Genomic DNA, 10,364 nt, shown 5'->3' on the forward strand with positions numbered 1-10,364 from the left:
GAACCTCTCAGAAGAGGAATGGGGCTCAAGTCAAAATGTTCAGGGCCCAAGAAGTGAGGTCACGGAAGAATCGGGGCAGGGGGCAGGGTGGCTGCTTCATGAATTCATCATTTGGAGAATTTTGACACTAAAAGAAAAGACAGTGAAGCTAGAAGAAACTAGAGTCAGTCAGAGGTGATTTCCCGCAAGCACGGGACAGGTTTAGAGACAGAGGCCAGTGAGCAATGTGAAGAGGACACAGGGAGTGTGAGCTGAGAGGAAGCTTAGTGGCACCTGTGAAGGCTCAGAAAGGGGAGCCTGGAGTGGGGCCGCAGAGGTGGCTTAGTCTCTGTGTGCGACATAAAGCAGACCTCCAGGAGAGCCTGAGGCGTCCTCAGACGCATCGATGTCACAGAGCTGGCTTGTTCCAAACAGCCATCTTTCCCTGTGTGTTACCAGACTCAGCTCAGACTCAGCTATCTCTTTGAAAATATGTTTTCTTCTCCCCACCCCCCTCTTTTTTTGGATCTTAAAAATATCTGCCCCCCACCCCAGGAGGAATCACTGCCTCTCAGATGACATTCTGCTAGGCCAAAGCTACAAAACCTCACCCAAAATAGATCAAATATTTTAAATGTTTTCTTATTTGCACCCCTCACAAGTATGTCTGCAATGCAAAGCCAATTATGAGATTGGCTTTTTTTTCCCCCCTGAAATGAGAGAAGGCTATGCTTTCTGGTTGGGAGGGAACACCAGTTCTCACCACATGGTCTTGGTTGGATTAGACAGCCTTCGTCAAGCGTGAGACAGGAAGAGGAAGCACACACAGCTGGGTAAACACATGCAGAGCAAGGGGGCCTCTCTCAGCACTTGCCATTTGGGAGTCCATCTTGTGCCTGTGTCTGAGCTTCCCCTGTAGCATGGCAGTTCTTTAAAGACAAGTGTGATGTTTTTATGAGATTATAAAAGGCACGGAGCCTAATAGGAAGCCTTGCAGGTAATACCTGTTAGGAGGCTGGTCGAACGAGTGAATGAATGAATGAACACAACTGTCTGAGAAGAATCCAGCTATGGCTCTGAGTGACTCAGATACCCACTGGAGACCAAGAGAGATTTCTCATGGATGGAACCATCTTACTTTCTCTGAGGAGAGAGTGGAAACCATAGACACACCCAGTTATCCTCCCTAGCTCAAGAAATAGGGAGACAGTGATTTCTCATAAGGGAGACTGAAGGAATCAACCAGTCCTGTTCCTCGGAAGTGGGACTTTGTCTCATACGCTCCTTCATCCACACTGGGTCTTCTTGGATCACATCCTCTCTCCATTTCATCAGGTCCTCACCCTTACTCCGGACAACCCATGCCCTTCTTCTTCCACCTTGTGTCCCAAGAGACCAGCCCCTCTTCCTTCCCTCTGTGCCCATTAAAATGGATCAGAGCTGGCCCTCATTTTATCTGCACCCTATTCATAAAACAATTGGCATTAAGGCACTAGGTCAGGATATGGCTTAAGGTGTTAGCCCTTAAAGAGTAACCCTGGATTCTACTGTGTCAAAGCCTTAATACAAAGATGTGATTAAGTTGAGACCTTCACATTCAGGGCTAGTCAGACTGGTCCTGAGTGAGCTGCACCTTGGCCCAGAGGGTAGAGAAGGGCAGTGGCCTTTTCCAGTGTCACATAGGTGACCAGATACTATTGTCTTGGGGAGAGAATTCTCATTTGTACAGCTGTTTCTTTAATAAAAAAAAAAAAGTCTAAGGATAATACACAACCAGTGTACATATCTTCAGAACCAATAGATGTAATAATTTTGTCATGATTACTTGAGGTCTTCTTTTGTACATCGCAGATAAATTTCAGGTTCCCCGATTTTTGTGCCCAGTGTCATTCTAGCTTCTCAGGGGCAACCACTGTGTTGAATTTGGAGTGGTTCTAGTCTGCTGTTGCCTGTAGCCATAAATGATTCATATGAATGTAATCAGTCCAGCTGCATCTGGCTTTTTCTTCACATACTATGTTTTTGAGACCAAGTACATTGCATTCATTCATTTTAGCTACTAGCTAGTAGTCCATCCTCATAGTTTATGTAGGGTCTCCCCTGCTGATGGCTAGAGACATTTTTGTGGAACTGTGCTGACAGCTAATACTCTGATGAGCGGCCTTTTACTTGTCTCCTTGCTAAAGAATGTGAGTTTCCTGAGAGGATATACCTAAACATGGGATTGCCAGACAAAGAAGGCATAGGCTAAACATCACTGCCAAGTCACTCTACAAAGTGAATATACCAGTTTACTTTCTGATCCAAAAATGCATAGGAATTTCTTTCTGGACACAAACAACATCATTTAGTTTTACAACATTAAATGGTAGGGTTTTTTTGTTTGTTTGTTTAAGTTTTTTTGTTTTGTTTTGTTTTGTTTTTTACCAATTTGTTGGCTGTGAGCTGGTGTCAGTGTTCTAACTTTCATTTTCCTTATCTCTTATAAGGTTGAGCAACAGCATTTCAAAGATTTTGACCTTTGTGTTTTCTCTTCTGTGGATGATGTATCCTATTCCCATTTTTTATTGTGTTTTCTCTTTCTTCTCTGTTCCTATCTCAGTTGATTTTTAGGCATTCTTTGACATTCTAGATTTTACTCTATTTTTTTAAAGATTTTATTTGTTTATTTGAGAGAGAGAGAGTGAGCAAGAGCACGACTGGGGGGAAAGGAACAAGTGGACTCCCCACTGAGCAAGGAGCCCGATTCGGGACTCAATCCCAGGACCCTGGGATCATGACCTGAGCTGAAGGCAGAGGCTTAACCATTTGAGCCACCCAGGTGCCCCAATATTCTAGATTTTAATCCTTTATACTTTGCGCATTTTCTCTTGGCTCATCTTTTCACTTTGTATACAGTGGCTTTTGTTGAACAGAAGTTTTTATATCGTAAAGTAGCCAAACTTTCTTTAGTTTAAATTTCTTTAGTTTTAAGTCTCACTTAATATATACAAATATTAGTTAGCTTTTTCTTGGTAAAAACTGCTACAAAATCTCAGTGGCTTATAACAACAAACACTTATTTCTTATGCCTTTTGTCTAAGGCCTGGGCCAGTGGCAAATCTGCTGGTCCTGCCAGGCTCCCTGGCCCAGCGCAGCCCCCCGTGTCTCCTTCGTCTGGAACCCAAGCTGAAGAGTGGACACGATCTGGGGTGTATCATTTTCCTGTGCTGCTGTAACAAATTACCACAAACTGGGTGGCTTAAAACAACAGAAATTTATTCTCCCATAGTTCTGGCGGCCAAGAGTCCAAAATCAATGTGTTGACAGGGTTGTTGGCTTTTTCTGGGAGCTCTGAGGGAGAATCTGTTCTGTGCCTCTGTCCTAGCTGCCTGTGGTCCCTGCAGACCTCAGCTTTCCTTGGTCTGTAGATGCATTGCTCCAGTCTCTGCCTCTATCTTCACATTTCCATCTACTCTGTGTCCTGCGTGTCTCAAATCCCCCACCTTTCTCTTACAAGGATACTTGCTGCTGGATGTAGGTCTCAGCAAGATAATCTCGTGTGATCTTAAGATCCTTAACTGAATTACATCTTCAAAGATCCCTATTTCCAAATAAGGTCACATTTCAGGTTCCAGATGAATGAATTTTCTGTTGGGGGCACCATTCAACCCACTCTGTGGGGCTTGTTACCATGGCAAAAGGCAAGACACTTGGGTAAAAACAGAACATGCGATGCCTCTTAAAGCTTCCACTCTGAACAGGCACACCATCCCTTCTGGTACATCCCATCATTCAAAGCAAATCACAGGCCAAGTCCTCCTACAGGGAGCACTGCAAAGCCACGTGGCAAGGACTGAGTGTTTAATCCCATTAAACGAGGAAGTGATTAGTTGGCTGCAGTAATCCAGTCTATCACAAATGACCTTATTTTTATTTATTTTTTAAAAAGATTTCATTTATCCATTTGAGATAGACTGCCAGCATGAGCAGGGGAAGGGGCATAGGGCAAGGGAGAAGCCGACTCCCCGCTGAGATCCAGATGCAGGGGCTCAATCCCAGGACCCTGAGATCATGATCTGAGCCAAAGTCAGATGCTTAACTGACTGAGCCACCCAAGTGCCCCTACCTTACTTTTAAAGTCAAATAATACTGTGTGGCTTATAACAAAAAGCAGTAAACCTCCATCCTACCCATTCTTATAACTGACCCCCCCCCCAACCAAGCAGTGGCTCTCAGCTTTTTCTCAGTCTCCTTTTCTGGGCTTTAAATGTTGGGGCGTCCGTTTAACAGCCTTCTCTTCGCTCTTTGCATTCTTCCAGGTAACTTAGTCCAAGTTTAAAACACCATCTATAAATGGATGACTCTCAAATGTATACTTCAAGCCTCATCCTCTTCCCTAAACATCAGATTGTATATCACACTGCCTGTCTGCACTTCCGCTTAGATGCCTTTGCTCATCTTCGTGTGCCGAAATTAGGTCTACTGAGATTCCCACACCTTCTTGCAAATCGACACCTCCCTCAATGGCCCCCATTGCATTAAATAACACCACCCTCACTCAGCTATTCAGCCCGTGAAAAGACACATCCTTGCTTCTCTTTTTCTCGCGTCATCCCTTCTCTGAACCAGCAGTGAGTCCTGACGTACCCAAAATCCAGTACTTTCACAGCTCCCTGACCACAGCCGCCCTAGTCCAGGCCAGCACCTCCTGCCCATAAGGAGGCTACGGTTCCCCCTGCTTCTACACTTGTGGTCTCAGCACTTGTTCGACACAGGACAGCCAGAGTGAGTTTTTCTTTCTGCTCAACATCTCCCAGTGACCTTCTGTCTACTGAGAACAAAAACTCAAAGTCCTTACCATGGTCCTCAGGCTCTAGATGATCTGATCTGCCTTGGTGATCCCTCCTCCAATTACTCTGCAGTCTTTCTCCTTTCTTTTTTTTAAGATTTCATTTATTTGTTTGACAGAGAGAGACACAGCGAGAGAGGGAACACAAGCAGGCGGAGTGGGAGAGAGAGAAGCAGGCTTCCCGCTGAGCAGGGAGCCCAATGCGGGCTCCATCCCAGGACCCTGGGGTCATGACGTGAGCTGAAGGCAGATGTTTAAGAACTGAGCCACCCAGGCGCCCTCTGTAGTCCTTCTCGTTCTTTAGTGAGTGTCTGCTGTGTTCTCGTTCTTCCTTCGTATCACCCCACTGCTTGTTCCTTCATTTTATTCACCTCCCTATTGAAAACTTCTTAACAGAGGACTTCCCTGATTTTCTCTATTCCTTTACAGTTTCTTTATAGCACTTTCCACTGCCCAACATTAATATGTTTATTAGTTAGTGTGTTTATCTGTCTCCCTCCATCGAATTGTGTTTTGTTCACAATGCCCAGAACGGGCCCTGGCATGTGGTAGACATTCAATAAATATTTGTTCAGTGATTTGTTGGCTGGGGTGGGGGTGGGGTAAAGGTGATATCTGTTTTCATGTCCCTAAATAATAGGCTAATTCTACTATTTATTAAAATTTCTTGGGGCACCTGGGTGGCTCAGAGGGTTAAAGTCTCTGCCTTCAGCTCAGGTCATGATCTCAGGGTCCTGGGATCGAGCCCCGCATCAGCTCTCTGCACAGCGGGGAGCCTGCTTCCCCCTCTCTCTCTGCCTGCCTCTCTGCCTACTTGTGATCTCTGTGTCAAATAAATAAATAAAATCTTAAAAAAAATAAAATTTTAATAGTAGACATTAACTATTGATTTCTTGCTGAACAAAATGAAGGTTTAGCTCTCTTACCCACCCTCATCCTAGTTCTTGCTTATTATCCTTTGAATCTAATTACATCATTTTTTTGTGAAATCAATATGTAGTATTTACATTAGTATGACTGTGTAAATTTTTCTCACAGTTGAACTACATAGTGTACCATGATCACTTTTCCTTTCTCATACAAAATCTTATTTTTCCCGCAATTATAATGACCTCACTATTACATTTCTTATTTTCCGTGTATTTATCACAAATGCTTTCCCCAAGAAAATATCAGGTATAATCTGCCTACCTGACTGTCCTGAAAACGTTCTTCCTGGAACCCCTCTGCTCCAGTCTCTACTGGTTTCTTTCTTGACATCTGTTGTCTTGGAATTTTCCTTCCCTGTCATCATGGGACCACCCTTCACCCCGTCTCTCTCTGTTTTTGTACTCTCTATTTTCTGATGCTTATCTTCTGCCTTGGTTTCTAGTTTCAACCCCAACTTTTTTTTCCCTTTGGGTGGAAGATATAACCCAAGAACTTGATAACTTCAGAATTAAAAATGTTTTCACTCATTATACTGGATGCTCAGTGGGCCCTTTGAATCTGGAAACTTGTGTCCTTTAGTTTTGGGAAATTTTAATGTTTTATTTCTTTGATCATTTCCTCCTAACAGTTTTCTCTTTCCTCTTTTTCTGGAACACTTTGATGTTGGTTTTGTTTGATTTGGTAATGTTCTTTTCTCTCCTTTTTTCCATCTTGTCTTTTTCTCCTAATTTTCTGATTTTTTTAAAGATTTCATTTATTTATTTGAGGGGGAGAGAGATATTACAAGTGGTGGGAGGGAGGGAGAAGCAGACTCCCTGCTGAGTGGGGAGCCTGACTCAGGCTCAATCCCAGGACCCTGAGATCACGACTCAAGCTGAAGTCAGACACTTAACTGACCAAGCTTCCCAAGCACCCCTGGGCAAGTTTTTAAAAACTGTATCTTCCATTTCTTGAATTGAATTTTTATAACTTTCTGCCATAGTATTTTTCATTTCCAAGTGTTCTTTTGTCTTCTCTGAAAGTGCCCTTTAGAAGCATCTTTTGTTGGCTACAGTATCTTCTCTTAGCTCTCTTAGAATAGTAATGACATTTTTCTTAGAGTTTTCTTCTGTTTCTCACCTTGCCTCTTTTTCCTTTGAGTTTCTTTTTCTGTTGTTCAAGTCTCCCTTTCAGGCCTCTCCTTAATTTGATGTTCATAATTAAGAGTGAGGTGCTAAACAACTGATTGGGAATTCCTGTGCACAAGTTCATGAAAGGGTCTTGGGCAATGAGCTAGGTATTTCCGAGGTCCCTCAGCCTCGAGTTCTTTTTTCCATAGGCATGCCAGTTTCCCTGGAGTGGAACTCTCCAATTTCCTTTCTGCAGGGGACAAACCAGACTGTGTCCTGGGAGACCTGCAGAGTGAGGAGACTGCGGGTGTTCCAGTGTTCACTGAGTAGACTTTCATTTAAATTTTGTTTTCAGTACGAAGCTTGTTCCCTACCCACTGCTTTGCCTGACATTCTGAGGGCAGCACTTCTCTTCTGAGAATAAACTTTCAGCTTCTCTCTGATTGAAAGAGAAGTGTTCACTGAGTTGTATAGGGGTTTGTGGGGGCTTCTGGAGCTGGGTTTTCAACTGTTCCATATTCAGATTTTCTTTTTTTTAAAAGATTTTATTTATTTATTTGACAGGAAGAGAGATCACAAGTAGGCAGAGAGGCAGGCAGAGATAGAGGGGGAAACAGGCTCCCCGCCGAGCAGAGAGCCCGATGCGGGGCTCCATCCCAGGACCCTGAGACCATGACCTGAGCCGAAGGCAGAGGCTTAACCCACTGAGCCACCCAGGCGCCCCACGTACTCAGATTTTCACCCAAGCCTGCTTTCTGCTCCATCCTTCGCCCCGAGAATTTCCTGGGGCTTCAAATCTTGTTTTTCCTGGTTCTGAGGTTGGAGTTGGCTTCTTTCTCATCCACTGGCCTTCTACTCCACAGGCCAGAGTTCAGTTTCTTACTTCTGCTAAGTCACTTACCAGCCATTCGTCCATTTTCCATATTACAAAAATTGGCTGACATCTAGAGTCTGTGTTGACTGCCTTCCAGTATTCTTTGCCTTGTAGGATTTACTGATAATTTTTTTTTTATTTCTGTGCTATCATTTTGATGGGGTTTGGGAAGGAGCAGAAGTAAACAAGCATTGTGAATTTAATATGAATTTAATATAACCATCTCCTCAAAGTTTTCAGTCTTTCCGTCTGAAGTTCTGTTTCTTATGATTGAAGAATCCTTCCACACCTCATCATAAAAGTACTCATCTGGAGTTTTTCCTAGTCACTTTTAAGTTTTGTTTTTCAGGTAATCTAGTTTCTTTTAGTGTGGGGTAGAAATTTTGAATCTAATTTTACTGTTTCTACATAATCAGTAGTGACCTTACCATTAATAGAAGGGCTCACCCTTTTCTCCCTGATCTGTAGTGTCTCTGCTATTACTTTAGAAGCATCCGTATATGCTTGGGGCTGTTTCTAGGGTTTCCACTTTATTCTACTGATCTGTTTGTCTATTTAGGGCAATAACACTCTTCTTAATTAGAATTGCTGTATAAAAATAGTACTTATTTTTAGATCTTTATTTTTCCAAATAAATTTTAGGATTGTTTTGTTGAGTTCTACAAAGTTTATCATTTAGGGATTTTAGGTGGAATAATAAATGCATAGATTAATTCAAGGAGAATTTACATCTTCATAATTTTGATGTTTGCCATTGGTAAAAGTGACATATTTCATCATTTATGCAGTCCTTTTATGTCCTAAATCCAGCTCTGCAGTTTTCTTGCACTATTGTGTTACATTTATTCCCAAGTAATGCACACTTTGTTATTAATATGAATCATCTATTTTCCATTATATTTTAAAATTAGAGACAGCTGGTTACAGGAACTCTGGAGTTTTGCATACCGAACTTGATTCCAATAATCTTGCTAAACTCCTTTATTAATTCTAATATATTTGTTGATTCACTTGAACTTTTTACCCACATGATCATATCATAGCAATAAAGACATTTGTTTTCTTTTTAATTCCAATAGTTCTTATTTCTTCTTTTTCTTTTTCTTTGTCTTGGTTAGGACCTCTGGCCCATTTTTTTTTTTTTTTAATTGTAGAAGAGATAGTAGGCATCCTTGCCTTTTTGTTGATTATAGTGGGAATACTTTTTACCATTTCCCCATTAAGATGATGTTTGCTATAGCTTTCTGGTAAAGCTCTCTTTGTATATGTTTGGAAAGAGTCTGTTGCTGGTTTTTCAAGAGCTTCTTCTTTTTTTTTTTTTTTCCCTATATGTGATTGCTAATTTTACCATGTATTATTTTTGATATATTGAGACAGTTTTTCTCTTTTTTTGGGTACTTTTTTCTCTTAACTTTTAAACTGCCAACATTGAATAATATGTCGCTAGATTTTTAGGTTTTGACCATCTCTGCATTGAGCTTGTCTTGTTTTATATTTGTTGGATTCAGTGTGCTAATTGTTCTCATTTAGGATCATAAATACACTTAATACAATTCCCTTTTTTTTTTTTTTAGATTTTATTTATTTATTTGACAGAGAGAGATCACAAGTAGGCAGAGAGGCAAGCAGAGAGAGAGGAGGAAGCAGGCTCCCTGCCGAGCAGAGAGCCCGATGTGGGACTCGATCCCAGGACCCTGAGATCATGACCTGAGCTGAAGGCAGAGGCTTAACCCACTGAGCTACCCAGGCGCCCCGTGTACAATTCCCTTCTTTTTGTGCTGTCCTTGTTGTCCAGTTTTGGTATCAAAATTTACCACTCTGATCTTATTGTTTTCTAAGCTTGAGTTTCTGGAAATAATTCATTTGAGTAAAAGAAGATGTGTGTGGAGGGGGTGGATTTTGCTGCCTTTTAAAATGTTCAAAAGATCTGTTTTATTCAATAAAACATATTTTAAGCTGGAAAAATGTATGTTCTCTGTGGTACTAAATGACGTGATTTTAATTTTGAATGAAAAAAAGGTGTGGCCTGCTTTTACTTTTCAGAACTGACTTACAAGCGAAATTTAATTGCCCACTACTGATCTGTGTGGTTGCAAATACTCATTTGGAACTGAAAAAATACAACGAATCATTCAGATATTTCCAAATGTCTCTTTTGAGTTGTTATGGTTTGATTAGGTAGATATATTGTATGCTAGACAAGCTGTTCTTTATCTGGGATGGTCTATGTGGGAAATAGATTCCACAAAAATTTCCTGTCTAAATCCTGTGTATTTTTAGTGTTGTTTACAGATGACTTCTGGAAAAAGTAAATACTATGAAAGTGAAGTTTCCCATGGCAGAGATTGGCAACATGTTTTTTTCTTTCTTTTTTCTAATGAAATTTGTTAAATTATCCTTCCAGCCATATGGTTCTTCCACAGTGTCCATTTTCAAATGCATAAAAAAGGCTAAATAGGTTGCTCTTCCACTATACCCTGAGTATGAGGTATTCAGAATTTATCTAGGGAAGCATACTTCTTTTTTCTAAAGACAGAACCCCAAAATATTTAGCTATTTATCTTCTAAAAACCATGCAAAATGCATGTCCTTTCTATGTTTCCTGCTGATAATATTTTCCCCATTTGTAGTGTAACTTTTC

Source organism: Martes martes, assembly GCF_963455335.1.
Source record: "Martes martes genome assembly, chromosome: 11".
Taxonomy (NCBI): Eukaryota; Metazoa; Chordata; class Mammalia; order Carnivora; family Mustelidae; genus Martes; species Martes martes.